This window comes from Bos javanicus, chromosome 17, assembly GCF_032452875.1.
Source record: "Bos javanicus breed banteng chromosome 17, ARS-OSU_banteng_1.0, whole genome shotgun sequence".
NCBI classification, from domain to species: domain Eukaryota; kingdom Metazoa; phylum Chordata; class Mammalia; order Artiodactyla; family Bovidae; genus Bos; species Bos javanicus.
In genome coordinates, this window is record NC_083884.1 from 68917007 (window position 1) to 68934947 (window position 17941).

At 49.9% G+C, this 17941-nt stretch overlaps 1 protein-coding gene across 1 annotated transcript in view; it reads left to right on the forward strand.

The window, feature by feature from the left end:
* KREMEN1 (kringle containing transmembrane protein 1) overlaps window positions 1–17941 on the forward strand; it is a 99441-nt gene that overhangs the window by 74507 nt on the left and 6993 nt on the right. The window lies entirely within an intron of this gene.

Below are 17941 nucleotides of genomic sequence, written 5' to 3' on the forward strand. Positions count from 1 at the left end.
TTTTTTAAAAAAGAATTTTGGCCCACACCTTGAAGTGTACTTGAAAATTAACTCAAAAACAGATCATGGGGCTTCCCTGGTGGCTCAGTGGTGAAGAATCCTCCTGCTAATGCAGGAGACACAGGTTCGATCCCCGATCCAGGAAGATCTCACATATCGTGGAGCAGCTAAGCCCGTGTGCCATGACTGCTGAGCCCATGTGCTGCAACTGCTGAAACCTGCATGCTCTAGAACCCGTGCTCTGCAGCAAGAGAGGCTACTGCAATGAGAAGCCCGCTCACCATAACTAGAGAGCAGCCCCCGCTCGCAGCAATTAGAGAAAAACCCGCATAGCAATGAAGACCCAGCACGATCAAAATATAAGTAAATAAATTAAAAAAAAAAAAACAGATCATAAAAGTAAAATGTAAAACTAACTTTTCTATAAGAAAAGAAAACCTTTGCAACCCTAGGTTAGGCCAAGATTTATTTATTATTGTTATTTATTGCTGTACTGAGAGGCACATGGGATCTTAGTTCCCTGACCAGGGATCAAACCCATACCTCCTGCATCCAGAAGACAGATTCTTAACTACTGGACCACCAGGGAAGTCCCAAGGCTTTTAAAATTTATCTGCTCCTGCATGTCCAGCACTGACCGTCAGCTCAGGCTCCCAGAGGGCGCTCAGCAAACGTGTGTAAGTGGGACGAATGAAGCCATTCAGGGCCCAAGACGCTCGGGCCACAGAGCCGGCATTGAGTCTCCTGGGGATTAGAGTCGGCCACGTTCCACCCAGCAGGGAAAACTCAGAGCTGACGTCAATTCAGACCCCACATACATGATTCTTACCCAGCGAGACATCGAGACAATCTCACTCTTTGTCGGAACTGTGGTGGGAGTCTTAGGCAGAGAGAGAGAAGCAGTCTAAAATCAGTCGCTTTTCTGAAACCATCCACTCAAGAAATTAAGGATTCTGTCAACGTGCCCTGAATTTCTGGGCCCAGCAATTAATTCCTTCTAGATTAAAGGATTGTTGTGTTTCTAATACATTATTATGTGGAGCGGGCTTGCTGTGAATTTTAAAACTTTAGCTAGAATCCTCATTAACGGGGACCTTTTATCTGTGTGCAACTTCTAGAGGAGGCTGGCGGCTGGAAAGTAAGCTGACACATCCAAAAAGGAAAAGCACCGACTCAGGGGGCATCCTGATGCACATTCAGCATGAGCAGCTGTCCTCTATCCCAGTGGCAACAGGGCAGCAGGCCCAGGCTGGACATTGTGCCTCGGCCCACCAGCCCTCACCCACCCTGTCAGGTGTCCACGGCTGTTATCATCTGCAGCTGACAGGCGAGGGAATGGCGGCTGGTGAAGGGAGGTGAGGGCCCCTGGCCCAAGCCCGTGGCAGCCCAAGTCTGTCTCACCTCCAGATCCCATGCTTGTCCTGTTTTCTACTGCAGCCCCTGCTCCCCAGACAGTGGAGATCGCTGTGCAGAAGGATAACCCCAAGGCCTTCTGAGTCCACCGTCCATTCAACAGCCATTCCATCTCAGCACAGTACCCAAGGTCACATGTGTGCTGGGAGCGAGGTTCCACTGGGCCCTGGGGAGCCCAGAGGCCACAGGGAGCCATGGAGACGCAACTGCATGTGAGGCTGAGGGTGACCCAGAGGCCAGGGGTGCCGTCCTCTGTCTGGGCACCTCGGGGTTCCCTCAGGGTTCTCTTCTCAGCATCCAGTGTGGCCGCACTCACGGCAGAAACTGAATTCAGAAGTAACCCTTTGTGGGGAGCTTTCCAAGACCTGGTCAGACACTGGCTGGGCCACCGCGCGTGAACCTGGGTCTCCCCACTCCGAGTATTTTAGCCAATCCTCCTTTTTATATGCATAGCGTGTGTGCACACAGCCTCTTCCTCACTGCACCCCGGGCCCCGCCGCCTGCCCCTCCACCCCTACAGTCCAGTGCAAGTTCCTGGAACCCAGGGTCTCCTTCTAGAAACTTCAGAAACTCAAAAGGGAGTGGGTCAGGAGCTCCTCTAAAAAGTGCCCTCTTCCAGCTCCGCAGGCGAGAGGTTGGGAGGCAGGCAGGCCCCTGAGCGCAGCTGTAGTCCCAAGGCCTCCTTCCTCGGGGCCCCTGGAGCCTACCTAGGGCAGAGGGGCTGCTCAGCGCCTCCTCCCAGGGCAGCTGGAGCTCACCACCACACAGAGCCTTCACAATATTCTTCTCTCGGAAAATAAAACCTAAAGGAAATACTGGGACTTCCCTGGTGGTCCAGTGGCTAAGACTGTGCGCTCCCAGTGCATGGGAGCCCCGGTTTGATCCCTGATCAGGGAACTAGATCCCACATGCAGCAATATGAATTCACATGCCGCAACCAAAACCTGGTGCAGATGAATAAATAAATATTAAAATTAAGGAAATGCTGATGCATGCAGCAACATGGATGAACCTTGAGGACATGATCCTGAGAGAAATCTCCCAGTCACAAAAAGACACACACTGTGTGAACCCATCATATGAGTTCCCTCAGTTCAGTTCAGTTCAGTCACTCAGTCATGTCCATCTCTTCATGACCCCGTGGACCACAGCACACCAGGCCTCCCTGTCCATCACCAACTCCCAGAGTTCACTCAAACTCATGTCCATTGAGTCAGTGATGCCATCCAACCATCTCATCCTGTTATCCCCTTCTCCTCCCACCTTCAATCTTTCCCAGCATCAGGGTCTTTTCAAATGAGTCAGCTCTTCACATCAGATGGCCAAAGTATTGGAGTTTCAGCTTCAACATCAGCCCTTCCAATGAACACTCAGAACTGATCTCCTTTAGGATGGACTGGTTGGATCTCCTTACAGTCCAAGGGACTCTCAAGAGTCTTTTCCAACACACAGTTCAGAAGCATTAATTCTTTGGTGCTCAACTTTCTTTATAGTCCAACCCTCACATCCATACATGACCACTGGAAAAACCATAGCCTTGACGAGACAGACCTTTGTTGGCAAAGTAGTGTCTCTGCTTTTTAATATGCTACAGCTGTCAAAGTCATAGAGACAGAAAGCAGAATGGTGGTTGCCAGGGATGTAGGAAGGGAGGGATGAGGAGATTGTGTTTAATGGGGACAGGGTTTCAGTTTTGCGAGATGAGAAGAGTTCTGGAGATAGATGGTGGTTACACAATATGGATGCACTTAATACCACTGAACTTCAAAAATGGTTAAAATAGTCAATTTAAATGATATGTATTTTACCACCATTTTTTATAATCTGTTTTATATCGATGCGCTGCTAATGTTTTTTATTTATTTATTTATTTTTGGCTTCCCTGGGTCTTTGTTGCTGCCTGTGAACTTTCTCTAGCTGTGGCGAGCAGGGGCTCTTCTTTGTTGTGGTGTGGGGTGTCTCTTGTTGTGGGGCACAGTCTCTAGGCTCGAGGCCTTCAGCAGTTGTGACTTGAGGGCCCTTGAGCAAGAGGGCTTCTGTAGTTGTGGCTTACAGGCTAAGTTGCTCTGAGGCATGTGGAATCTTCCCGGACCAGGGATCGAACCTGTGTCGATCCCATTGGCAGGCAAATTCTTATCTGCTGCGCCACCAGGGAAATCCACCCTGATTTTTTTTAAGTTAAAAAAGTATCTAAAATTTTCCTTCATCAAGCATCCTGGTATTCCCATTCTCCCACCGAATCCTGGCAGCCGTATTTGGAGGTAATTTCTACTTCTGCCCCTCATTTAATAGCTAAGGAAACCAAGATGAGCAGGGTGATATGAGTGGCTTGAGGTCACCCAGCAAGTAAGCACAGGGCCAGGCTTGGCCCAGGGGCCTACTGCAGGACCTGCTGTCTCCTGCCAGGGTCCCTGGCCATAAAGGGAGCCACCCCTCCCTGACCACTTGCCACAGCGCAGTCCCGATTCCCCTGCCAGGGGCGGCCGACAGGCCCTCCAGATGATGGGTCCCTGCTGACCGGGAAGGGGACAAATTGGAAACCCCCTGCCAGGGCTTCCAAGTGCAGCCCAGCCCTGGAAGTGCCTGTGCACTTCTGCTGGTGGGGCCGGGGGGCCGGCGGGGAGAGAAGTAGCCCGGCCCGGCCGCAGGCCTGGACAGTGACGTTGGGGGGACAGGGTTTTGGAACGGCCCAAGGCCCCCCCCAGGCCCTGGAATGACCAGTTTCCCCAGACCATGACGCCCATCCCTACCTGTATAGAGTCCTGGGGCTGCAGTAACCAAGTACCACAAACGGGAGGCGTGAACAGCACACTTCTGGCCTCGCAGCTCAGGAGGCGGGAGTCTGAGGTTGAGGGCTCTGCAAGTGCCTTCAGGGGCCTGAAGGGGCATCTATACCACCGCTCTCTGTACCTTCTGGTGGCGTCGGGCACTCCTCGTATCAGTGGTGGCCCTCTCCCTGTCTTCACACCATTTTCCCTCCATCTGTCCATGTGTCCAGATTTCCCCTTTCATAAGGACACAGCCATGTTGGATGAGGGTCCACTTCAATGACCTCACCTTAACTTGCATGCTCATTCACTGCAGTCATGTTTGACTCTTTGCAATCCTATGGACCGCAGCCCACTAGGCTTCTCTGTCCATGGGATTCTCCAGGCAAGAATACTGGAGTGGGTTGCTATGTCCTCCTCCAGGGGATCTTCCTGACCCAGGAATCGAACCCGCGTCTCCTGCATTGCAGACATATTCTTTACCACTGAGCCACTGGGGATGCCCAACTTGAGCATCTTCAAAGACTCTCTTTCTAAATAACATCACATCCCAAAGGTTAGGATTTCAGCATGTTTTAGAAGGACACCATCTAACCCACGACAGCTCTGTCCCACGACAGTTACTGCCTTTGGCCTCCCTGAGGCCAGCGGGGAAGGTTCTGAGGGTTGGGGATATTTGCAAAGTGAAAGGACATTTTGCATATTCTTTAAGATTTTATGAATTTATAACCGTTGTCGCCCCGTACTGAGTGCTCGCCGTGTGCCAGGCACCCTCTAAAGATGACTGTCACCCATTTTGCAGCCCTCAGTGGAAGGAATGAGACTCAAATCATCACAGTTGGAGTAAAAGGCAATGCCTGGGAATTCGGACAGGAGAGGAGGTGTGTGGGGAAGGTTTTTTCTACCTCCTAAATATCTCCTTCCCAGGTGGTGCTAGTGGTAAAGAACCCACCTGCCAATATAGGAGACTGTAAGAGATAGGGGTTTGGTCCCTGGGTTGGGAAGATCCTCTGGAGGAGAGTATGGCAACCCATTCCAGTATTCTTGTCTGCAGAATCCCATGGACAGAGGAGCCTGGCGGGCTACAGTCCATGGGGTCACAAAGAGTCAGACGTGGCTGAAGTGACTTAGCACGCAAAAATCTCCAGATCTGGTGACTTCTCTCCATCCCCACTTGCCCTCCTGTACCAGTGTCCTGGGGCTGACGTAACAAATGAGCACAAACTTGGCTTAAAGCTGCAGAAGTGTATCCTGTTACACTTTTGGAGGAGGAAGTCAGGATGTCAGCAGGGCTCCCTCTGAAGCATCTAGAGGGGGGTCCTCCCCTGCCTCAAGCAGCTCCCGGGGGCTCCAGGAGCTCCTCGGCTGGTGACTGCATCCCTCGTGAAGCTCTGCCTCTGTCTTCACAGCGCCTTCTTTCTGTCTCTCCTCCAGTGTCCTTTATCAGGACATTTGTCCTTGGATTTAGGGCCCATCTGGGTAATCCAGGATGATCTCATCTCAAAGCCATTAATTTAATTATATCTGCAGAAGACTTCCCTGGGGGGCCAAGTGGTTGAGAATCTTCCCTCCGATACAGACGACACGGGTTCAATCCCTTGTCCGGGAAGATTCCACATGCCTCAGGGCGACTAAGCCCATGAGCCACAACTACTGAGCCTGTGCTCGGGAGCCCTCGATTTGCAACTGTGGAGCCCATGTGCTGCAACTCCTGAAGCCCGTGTGCCTAGAACCTGTGCTTCACAAGAGAAGCCCCTGCCCTGAGAAGCCTGTGCACGGCGTCGAAGAGTAGCCCCTGCTCACCACAACCAAATGAAGTCTGTGCGCAGCAATGAAGACCCAGTGCAACCAAGAATAACCAATTAGTTTCAAAAATAATTTATATTTTAAATTACAAGTGCAAAACATGAGAGACCACCAAGCCAACTAGTTAGAAACAAGAAAATACAGGCACACCCATAATCCCCACGAACAAAGATATCTGGTGTCCAACCCTTCAAACATCCCTTTGCTCTTTTTACTTATATGGATCCCGAACGGGTGGCCGTGTACGTGGAAACTGTGACAACTCCTGGCCTTTGCATTCAGCTTCCTCTGATCTCCTGTGTGACTATCCATACAGAACAATTCAGCGCAGATTAGAAATAAACCAGATTTAACTTCAAAGGACAAGCAGTCAAGAGTTAAGCTAAGAAAGAAGGAGGATTTTCAGCTGTCTGGAGGTGGGGAAAAGATTTTCAATGGGACTGGAAGTTCTCTTTATTTGGCAAAAAAAAAAAAAAAAGCACTAAAAAGAAGGAAAGCCCAAACCCCAAACAAAGATCTGGGGAATCACTACATCAAGGTGGATGGATTACAAATAATTTATTTTCTTAAAAAAAAAACTTTAATGATATTATATTATCATAATGTTTTACCACTAAAAAGAGTCTAAGAAGGCTTTGAGGGATTACTGATGAAAAAGAATGATTTCATAAAACCCAGCAATTCTTAAGGAGAGTGCAGCCAAAAGGGCCTTTCCTGTTCTTTTATGGTTTCTTCCAAGAACAGGCTCACTGAGACAGAGAGCGAGTGAGCCGATAGCCACAGACCTGAGGGAAGCTGTGAACATCTCAACTCCAGGAATGAGAGTTGTTTGTGAGCGCTTTGGAAGGAGTGGGTAAGAAAAGGCATTCGAGGTGTCCCTCTTTCAAAGGACTGTGGTGAGAGATTTCCCTGGTGATCCAGTGGTCAAGACTCCATGCTTCTGCTGCATGGGGCATAGGGTCCATCCCTGGTCAGGGAACTAAGATCCCACATGCCTCGAGGCACAGTGGAAAACAGAAATGACTGTGGGGAAAAAAAATGGAAATTCTTAACTGTCCAGAAAGAAAGGCTGAACCATCATGTTTGCTTTTTTTTTTTTTTTAATATTTTGCTGCAAATGTTTCCCCAAACTATATGTTCTTTATTACAAAAATTATTTGTACAAACATCCCTTCTTAAACAGTGATTAGTAATCCTAATATTTACATTCAAGTGTTTCACAGATTCCCATTTAGTCTAAAAAAGTATCATTAAATAGAAACACATACTCAGAGGCACAGTCTAGAGGGCTGCGGGCACAGAAGTCCCTGTTTTCTATTCCTTCATCCAGGGCAGGCATTGTTAAGTGATCACAGCACTCTTTTCCATCAGTCTAGAGACTGTCTCTGTATTCCTGTCTGTTCTCAAAAGGCAGCTTCTTGGAGTGGATCAGAGAGACCAAAAAACCCCCCAGGAAAAAAAAAAAAACACCTCACTTCACTGCAGGTGCAAACCCAAGACGCCACCTAGTGGCAGAGCGTCCTAATTGCAGGCAGAGTACAACTGAAACTAGAAGAACCGGTTGGTTCCCTGGGCCAGCTAAGAAAGCCAGCCACGATGACAGTAATTAAACTATTGGGTCTAGTCTTGAGTAAATACATAGAGAAAAATTCTGAATTTCAACAGGGATTTTCCTTGCTTTAGCTGGAGAGATTGGCCAACAGAAGCATGTCATAACGAGGGACCTTTAGAAAATCCGATTCTCCCCCAATATTCTCTTTGCGGAAGACTGGCTCTTCCATCTGTCAGGTTTACCCTGATGCCCAGATGTCTCATTCTGCAAACTGCACACCCTATGCCTCAGATTCACGTGGGTACTTTTTCCTGAGCAGAATGTGGCAGCCCTGCGTAAGGAGCTCCACTTTTGAATTTGAATGCTCCTCTTAAGCTTATGGCTCAGTGGTAAAGAACCCACCTGTCAGTGTAGGTGACATAAGAGACATGGGTTGGATCCCTGGTTTGCAAGATCCCCTGGAGAAGGAAATCCACTCCAGTATTCTTGCTTGGGAAATGCCATGGACAGAGGAGCCTGGCAGGTAGCAAAGAGTCGTACACGACTGAAGCGACTTAGCTCGCGCAGTTAAGCAGCCTACCCTGAGACAAGTGCTGCTATCCCCACTTTCCAGGCAAGCACACTGAGTCTCAGAGAGGGGAAGCAGCTTGGCCAGGGCCACAGAGTGAGGAAGATACAGGCAGGATTGAGACGTCGTCCTGCTGGCCAAGCTGGGGCTACAGTGTCAGCCCCTTCCTGACAGCAGGCTGGAGTCCAGACAGGTCCGCTCTGCTCCTGGGAACGTCCCACCATGGCAGGACAGAAGCAGCCCAGATGGGCCAACGGGTCCCCATTGGAGGGAGCTGGGCACAGTGCGGGGTCCCAGGGTCAAGTCTGGGCCTGGACTGTCCTGACCATCTGCTCCAGGGCTCCAAAGCCAGATGCTGAGTGGCATTCTGTTGTCTCTAGCTATGCAGCTTATCAGCCTCCTGGCCTCCCTTTCCTGGGCAACATACCTCTGCATGGGCAGCTATGATAATGTGTGCCGTCTACAGGCACAGAGATAAAGGCCCAGGGCTGGCTCAGGAGGGGGCAGGCCCTTGCCGCCCCCGCGCTCTGCCTGCCACCTGCCCCTTGCCACCGCCCTGTCCTCCCACAGTCTCTCTGCTCTCTCCACATCTCTGTCTGCCGCGTGGCAGCCCTGCTGTCCTCATCAGGCCGAGCTCCTCCCTGCTGACGCCTGGGCTCAGTTTCTGTCTCTAACATCCGCGCTCTCTCATCCTGCTCTTCTCTGTCTCTGTCTTCCCTCCCCCTGTCTTCCTCTTCTTCCCTCCCTGGGATCAGGGAAGAACACAGCCCACTTCAGTTTCTCATGGTTCAGTGCCGACATGGGGGCTGCCCCAGCTCTCTGCCAGGACTTCCCTCTGGCCAGGGAGCCCACCTCCCCAAACAGCCTCCCCTCAGGTGCGTCATGAGTGACTGGAAGCCCTGGGCCAGGCCTGGTGAGGACAGGGGCTCGGGGTCCTTCCCGGGAGGGCAGGGAGGGGCCGCCTCCCAGGGTCCAGCTGGTTCAGAGGCCCAGTTCCCAATCCAGCCCTGTGGAGCCTCAGCCTGCCCAGAGGTGGAGGTCTGTCTTGAAACCTCACCCCAGCACTCAGGGGCCCTCCCAGGCTGCAGGCGCTCTCCAGCTTCTGGGCTGGGAATCTAAGAGCTGCCAGTTCATATGTGCACACACACACACACACGTACTTAATTCTTAGGGCAAAGGGTGACTATAGTATGTATACTTTCTGGCATTAATTTTTTCTTTGAACCATGCAAAAGGATTCACAGTAAAAACTCACACCTTCGGTCCCTCATTCCATCTTCCCAAAGGCAGCCAGCTAGCAGTTTCTGGTGAATTCTTCTAGAGAAAGTGAATGTGTAACCTGAGTACTTATGGGGGGTATTTGTGCAATTCCCCACACACGCCAGCATCCTTTACACAAAGCTGCCGTTACTCTTTTCACTTAACTGATCTTAGAAGTTCCACTATCTACCCCATCTTTATATAGGTAAATGTATATATAAGCCTCATCTTTAGGAATATGTATTGGTATATGTAATTCCCATGCCACAAAACCCACTCTTTAGTATGAACAATTGAGTGATTTCTAGTATATTCAGAGTTGTTCAATCATCGCCACTAATTTTAGAACATTTTCATCTCCCTAAAAAGAAAGCCCAGACCCATTAGCAGTCACTCCCGAGTCCCAGTCCCCAGTCCCCAGTCCCTGGCAATCACTAATCTACTTTCTTGTCTCTCGGGACTTGCCTGTTCATTTCATATAAATACAGAATGTAGCCTTTGGTGTCTGGCTTCTTTCACTCAGTATAATGTTGTCAAGGCTCTGTAGTGTGTATCTGTGCTGTGTCCCTTGTGATGGCTAATATTCCACTATGTGGCAATGCCACATTTCCCATAACGCACTGACTTCGCAGCGTTCCTCTGACGGGTGTGCCTTAGTGTACTAATCTGCAATGGTATTTCGGTTGTTTCCAGTTTTTTGATACTACATATAGTGCTGCAGTTCATTTCCTTCTGTTGTTTGCAAATGTACATGTAAGAAATTGCCTCATTGTGGAATTACCAGGTCAAGGTAATACAAGTTTTATCATTTATTACATATTACCAACTGTGCTCCAAAGATGGAATATATGAAGTGACGTTTTCCCCCACAGACTTGCCAAAGCATTTTATCAAAAATCTTAGCCATCAGTTTTGGAAGGTGCTATCTCCCTGTGGTTTTCATCTCCAATTTTTCTCTTTTGAGTGAAGTTGAATGCCTTGTCATTCCGAGTTGTCTGTTCATAACTTTTGTTTGTTCCTCTATTGGGTCATTGATGTTACTGATTTGTAAAAGCTCTTTATATATGGAGGAAATTAGTTGTATTTTTTCTGATAAGTTGCCATTTTTTCCCACAGTTAATCATATTATTCTTTCTCTATGCAGAAAATTTTAAGTACCCAATGTATCCTTTATGGCTTCTGGGGTATGTAGCTTTCCTAGTACTGTTAGGAAGATTACAGAAAGGGGCCAGCAACTATCTATGACCCATCAAGGGAACCAGACAAATCAACAGGTGGCTCTTACATAAAATTCTATGAGTGGGGAAGCCCAGTGGACACAAGACTTAGAGTTGGTGTGTGGGACACCTTCCTGGAGGCAGGGAGGGAGTCATGTCTGAGCTGAGACAGAAGGGGTATGGGCATTGGCAGGCAGAAGGGATGCAAAGGGAAAGCCCCATAGTCCAGCTGTAGAGCAGAGGGTTGTCTGGGAAAATGGAGACTCGCATTGGTATCTCAGGGTCTGGGGCAGTGGGAAGGTGAGCAGGCCAGGCCACATTCCATTCTTGCCTCAGGGCAGCAGAGGCACTGCAGGTTCCCCCCATGGAGAAATGCCTCCATTCGCCTTAGGGAAGGTTCCGAAGGACTGGAAGGGTCAGCGAGGAGGCACATGCGAGGCCACATCCCATGGGGAGTGGAAAGGCGGGAAGGGACAAGAGCCAAAGAGCGGGCAGGTGGAGAAGATCCAGGCTTGGCCCCAGAGGGCTGGACCGGAGGGCAAGGCAGGGAGAGCCTGGAGTCCAGGTACTCCAGGGCTGCACACACTCATATGCTGTCCATCCATTTATGACTTCCCAGGCCAAGCTGCAGGCTAGAAATCCATTTATTCTCGGGCCAGCGGCTCCATCTGCCTGACGGGGCTGCCATGGCACAACTTACATCAGCAGCACAGGCAAACCAGAGCTCACTGGGCGGCCAGGGCCAGACATGGGCAGCAGATGGAAGCAGGCCCAGCTCCTGACTCTCAGGGCTGCAGGGTGCGGCTCTGAGCAAGGCAGAGCCTGTGGGTGCATAGGATGGCGCTGAGCTGGCACCCTGGTCCCACCCCCTCTGCTCGGCCCCCAGAGGAGCTGAGACCAACAACCTGGGGTCCTTTTCCCCAGGAGAACTTCTCTCTGCGTCTGCCTCTTTGTCGATCTCTCTGTCTTTCCAAATGCCTCTGCCTCTCGCTGGCTCTTTCTCTTTCCTTCTCCTCTTCCTCCTCAGAGTGGAACCCATTCATCCTGTGGGTGTCAGGTGGGGCAGGCCCACATGCTGCTGGCCGGGCAGGCACCTCCTGGGGCTGGTGGGGCTGGCAGGCAGCTCCGGGGTCTCTGCTCTGAGTGGCTTCTCTCACCTGTCCTTTGCACTTGCCAGATCCAACTAATCTGCAGGGACTCGTGGCTGCCACTCCAGATGCATCCAGCAGGGGATGGGGAGATGGACGCTTTCCCCACACAGAAGGCCTTTTCACCTGGCATATCTTTTTCCTAGACCCTTGGTGACCAAGCATCCCCCTTACTAGCAGACAAATTCCACTACCAGTGATTTAGAGTTTAAATGAGGAAGAATGCCTGTTAAATGGGCCCCAACATTTAACAACATTCAACATATCAGTCATTAACACTCTAGTATAAATGAGCCAATAATTTTTTTTTTTTCCCCTATTCTACCTACCCCGTCCCCTCCAGCTAGGGGGATGCTGCCTTAAGAAGACTTTACTAGTTTGTTTTTGCAAGAGGGGAGATGTGGAGAGAGAAGCAGAGCAAAGGGACCCCCAGAGAAGGGAGGAAGGGCAGAAGCAGGGGGCAGAAAGGAGGGGATTTGGGGGGAAAACCAGAGGAAGGCAATTGGGACAAATGTTGTTAAGAAGCAGCCATTTATTTGTCTAGTTCTTCACGGCCAACACAGCACAGCCACAGGAAAGTCCCCAAGCCTTGTATCCCTCCCTCCTCTGCCTTCCAGATGGGAACACCGAGACCTGGGGAGAAGGGTCTCACTGTGGATCACGCACACATCCAGGTCTCCTAACTCCAAACATAGGTGCCCTGCCGGCCACTCTGTCATCCTCCCCACAACCCCAGAGGTGCCAGCCTCTCCTAGGATTTCCAAGGAGGGCAGGAAGGCCCTCTTGGGCCCCTGATTTATGATTTTCTGACAGCTTCCTTCCTGCTACCATTCCCTTCCAGCCCCAGTCCCAGCCCCATGAGGAAGGAAAGAACTGGGTGAGAAGGGCAGCTCCATGGAGCATAACTAACTTGGCTGGGCAGCTACAGGCCCTCGGGTCCCCCAGCATCCCCGCCCTGGCCCAGCGAGGGGCCGCAGCCCCGGGCCTCCAAATCAAAGGCAAAGGACGCAGGCATTGTTCCCTAACCTGGAAGGCCGGCCCTCTGGCCCTGCCCTTTGTCTAGGCAGAGGTTCTGCAGGCCTCTGGTGCTGCCTGGGCCCCTGGGGGCTGCTGCCGTGGACTTGGGTACCCCAGCCCTCTTGGGCTGCTCCTGCCCCTATAGAATGGGCAGGATATGGCTGCAGATCACCAGGGGCACCTGGGCTGGTGTGTGGACAGGGCTGATCTTACAGGCACCCCCAGCCGGGGAGGCTGCCTTTGGGACATAGGCGGAGAGGAGAGGCCCTTAGCACAGGCCCCAGGGGGAGATAACGGGAAGGAAGGCTGTGACCCAGGTTTGTTTGCTGTTAGGAGAACAGCATTTCCTGTTTGGACTAGGCTGCTGGATGTGTCAGTGAATCCACACCAGCAGGGCTATGTTTCCCAGACCCCGTGGCCTGCTTCGGGGTTGGGGTGGGGGCGGGCGGTGTCTGAGTCCATGTCCCCATGTGGCCCACACACTTGTGTGTGCGTGTGTGCTGCCTCTCACCTCCTCAGCTCCCGATGGGAGTCTAAATCTGCGCTGATCTCTCTTTTCACCCAAAGAAGCCCCCCATGCAGGGCTGGACCAGAGGGTGGCAGTGTGTGGCCTGGTGGGTAAGCACCCAGGCCGGCCTCCATCACTCACCAGCCTTGAGCCCCACACCTGGGGATAATCTGGCGGCCTCCCAGGTGTGGGGGAAGAGGGCAGGCGACAACGAAAGTAAAATGCTTAGCGCAGCACCTGGCGCACAGTCAGCGCTCCGACCAGACCGGAAGCTGCTGTCGTTACTGGCGGTTGTGGTCGAGTCTTGGCAGCGAGAAGATCAGGCCCCCGGGGAGGAGGCCCCTCTCCTCCCCATCTCAGCAAACGCTGAAACCTCAAATGACCAAACCCAGGTCCCCGCAGCATTTCCTGCCCTTCCTGCTCAGGGAGCAAAGAGGACCAGAAACTAGACTGATGTGCACCAGGAGGGTGTGCTCGAAAGGGCGCCTCATACTCTGCCCCAGGACCACTGCCCAGAGACCCAAAGCTTAAAAACTGCCTTGTCTTTTGTTTGTTTAATTGAAGCAGGGTTGATTTACACTGTTGTGTTAGTTTCTGGTACACAGCAAAGTGACTCATTTATATATATACACGTTCAGTTTTTCGTATCATTTTCTATAATAGGTTATTACAAGATAGTAAATATAGTTCCCCTTGTTTATCTATTTTATATAAAGTAGTGTGTATCTGTTAATCCCAAATACCTAATTTATCCTTCCCGCACCTTTCCCCTTTGGTAACTGCAAGTTTGTTTTCTATGTCTGATTCTATTTCTGTTTTGGAAATAAGTTCATTTGTATCATTTTTAAGGTTCTACATATAAGTGGTATCATATGGTATTTGACTTTCTCTCTGACTTACTTCACTTAGATGATCTCCAGGTCCATCCATGTTGCTGCAAATGGCAATACGTCGTTCTTTTTACGGCTGAGTAACATTCCATTGCATATACAATGAGATATCACGGTATATATAGGTGTATATATATACCACATTTTCGTTATCCCCTCACCTGTTGAGGACCACTTAGGTTGCTTCCATGTCCTTAACTGCCTCGCTCTGGGACGTCCCTAGCAGTCTAGTTGTTAAGACTGTGCACTCTCAATGCAGGAGGCATGGATTCAACCCCTGGTTGGTGAACTAAGATCTACACAACAAAGAGTAGAAAATACAGCATAACTAATAATATAAAAACACTACATCTCAGAAGGACATTTAAGGGCATGAAGAAATGCTCATGCTATCTTAAAGAGAAAGCAAAGCCAACACTTACAGTGATCTACAAATATGTACGAACATGTAAAGAAAAAAAAACCTGCCTTGTTTTTCCAGGTAAGGAAATGAGGCTCAGAGAGGAGAGGTGACTTGTCCCAGGTCACACAGTACCAAGTGGTTGCTCACTGACGTCTGGGCCAAAGGGGCACTGAGCCTGCATTAACTGCTGGACTGCACTGCCATGGGCTCTAGCTGTAGAGGTTATTTTTTTGGCTGCGCTGGGTCTTTCGTTGCTTTGTGCGGGCTTTCTCTAGTTGTGGCTCCGGCTTCTCATTGCGGTGGCTTCTCTTGTCAAGGAGCATGGGCTCTATGTTCTCGGGCTTCAGTAGTTGCAGCGCACGGGCTCCATGGTTGCGGTACATGAGCTCTAGAGCACGGACTCTCGTAGCTGTGGTGCACGGGCTTGGTTGCTCTGCGGCACGTGGAATCTTCCCAGAGCAGGGACTGAACCTGTGTGGCCTGAATTGGCAGGCAGATTCTTATTCACTGTGCCACCAGGGAACTCTGGGTTTTTAAAAAAATATGTATTTTCATTTATTTATTTGGCTGCATGGGGTCTTATTTGAGGCACACAAGATCTTCTAGCTGCAACATCCGGGCTCTAGTTCCCCAACCAGGTATCAGACCCGGGTCCCCTGCACTGGGAGCATGAAGTCTTAGCCACTGTTTCACCAGGGAAGCCCTCAGTTCAGTCACTCACTCATGTCTGACTCTTTGCAACCCTATGAACTGCAGCACACCAGGCCTCCCTGTCCATCACCAACTCCCAGAGCTTACTCAAATTCATGTCCATCGAGTCAGTGATGCCATCCAACCATCTCATCCTCTGTTGTCCCCTTCTCCTCCTGCCTTCAGTCTTTCCCAGCATCAGGGTCTTTTCAAGTGATTCAGTTCTCTTCATCAGGTGGCCAAAGTATTGGAGTTTCAGCTTCAGCATCAGTCCTTCCAATGAATATTCAGGACTGATTTCCTTTAGAATTGACTGGTTGGGTCTCCTTGCAATCCAAGGGACTCTCAAGAGTCTTCTCCAACACCACAGTTCAGAAGCATCCATTCTTCGGCGCTCAGCTTTCTTTATAATCCAACTCTCACATACATGACTACTGGAAAAACCATAGCCTTGACTAGACGGACCTTTGTTGGCAAAGTAATGTCTCTGCTTTTTAATATGCTGTCTATGTTGGTCATAGCTTTTCTTCCAAGTAGCAAGCATCTTTTAATTTCATGGCTGCAATCACCATCTGCAGTGATTTTGGAGCCCAAAAAAATAAAGTCTGTCACTGTTTCCACTGTTTCCCCATCTATTTGCCATGAAATGATGGGACCAGATGTCATGATCTTAGTTTTCTGAATGTTGAGTTTTAAGTCATAGCTATGCTGCTGCTGCTGCTGCTGCTAAGTCGCTTCAGTCGTGTCCGACTCTGTGCGACCCCATAGACAGCAGCCCACCAGGCTCCCCCATCCCTGGGATTCTCCAGGCTATAGTTTCAAATAAATACCCTGGACCAAGGGCCCCCAGCCTCTGATGTCACAATGTTGATAACAGCTTTTCCTTAGAGTATCCACTGCTGGAGAAATTCCACAGTGGCTCAGAGCTCCCACAAGTTTGGTGATAAAGGAACATGTATGCAGTCCATCTGGGCTTCCCTCGTGGCTCAGTGGTAAAGAACCCGTCTGCCAATGCAGAAGACTTGAGTTTGATCCAAGTTGGGAAGAGCCCCTGGAGTTGTTTTTTTGTTGTTTAGCTGTGTCCGACTCTTTGTGACCCCACAAAGCACACCAGGTTTCCCTGTCCTTCACTCTGTCCTGGAGGAGATGTCCATTGAATCAATGATGCCATCCAACCATCTCATGCTCTGTTGTCCCCTTCTCCTCCTGCCTTCAGTCTTTCCCAGCATCAAGGTCTTTTCCAATGAGTCGGTTCTTTGCATCAGGTGGCCAAAGTATTGGAGCTTCAGTTTCAGTATCAGTCCTTCCATTGAATATTCAGGGTTGATTTCCTTTAGGATTGACTGGTTTGATCTCCTTGCTGTCCAAGGGACTGCCAAGAGTCTTCTCCAGCACCACAGTTTGAAAGCATCAATTATTTGGTGCTCAGCCTTCTTTATGGTCCAACTCTCACATCTGTACATAGTTACTGGAAAAACCTTTAACTTTAAGTGTATGGACCTTTTTCTCAAAGTGATGTCTATGCTTTTTAATGGGCTGTCTAGGTTTTTCATAGCTTATCTTCCAAGGAGCAAGTGTCTTTTAATTCCAAGGCTGCAGTCACCATCTGCAGTGATTTTGGAGCCCAAGAAAGTAAAATCCATCACCGTTTCTATCGTTTCCCCATCTATTTGCCATGAAATGATGGCACCGGATCCCATGATCTTAGTTTTTTTAATGTTGAGTTTTAAACCAGGTTTTTTTTCACTCTCTTCTTTTACCTTCATTAAGAGGCTCTTTAGTTCCTCTTCACTTTCTGCCACTGGGGTGGTGTCATCTACGTTATCTGAAGTTATTGATATTTCTCCCTCTGGAGTAGGAAATAGCAACCTGCTCCAGTATTCTTGCCTAGAGCATTCCATGGACAGAGGAGCATGGCAGGCTACAGTCCATGGGGTTGCCAAGATTAGGACATGACTGAGCGACTGAGCCCGTGTGTTCATCACGGAGCATCTCAGACGCATTGCGAACAGGTGTGGCGGTGCTCCTCACTCGGTGGTCCTCCCGGGTCCCTCCCAGGACAGAAGCCACTGCCCAGTACTTTCCCTTCCTAATGAGCTGTGTGCCCTTCAAAGTGCTATCTGGGGTGTTCGGCTTTCAATATATATATATATATATATATATATATATATATATATGTATTTATTTGGCTGCACCAGATCTTCGATCTTTGTTGAGGCAGGCAAGATCTTTACTTGTGGCATGTGAACTCTTCGTTGAGGCATGTGGGATCTAGTTCCCTGACCAGAGGTTGAACCTGTCGGTCCCGGCAGAAGCGGGGAGGTCAGAGACTATTCTGGAGTTTGGGAAGGTTCTAGGTGCCCTCTGATGAAAGCTATGGCCCCTCCACATAAACACACACTCCTGTCACAGACACATACATCACACACACGCACACAGACATCACACATTTCACACACCCCACCACGCTTGCACACACATGTGTCATATACACATACCACCCTGGCATACACTTTGGAGGAATTCACAGCCCTCTGCCCAGAAGCCCATCCATACACCCCAGATGAAGTAACTCCACCCTAAGCCTGTCCTTCCAGTATCACAGATGGGGAGACCCAGGCCCCGACCAAATGCTGTCTGCACTCTTCCTTGATTGTGCTAAAGAGATGACACCCCCTCTGAAGTCAGGAGGCCTGGATCT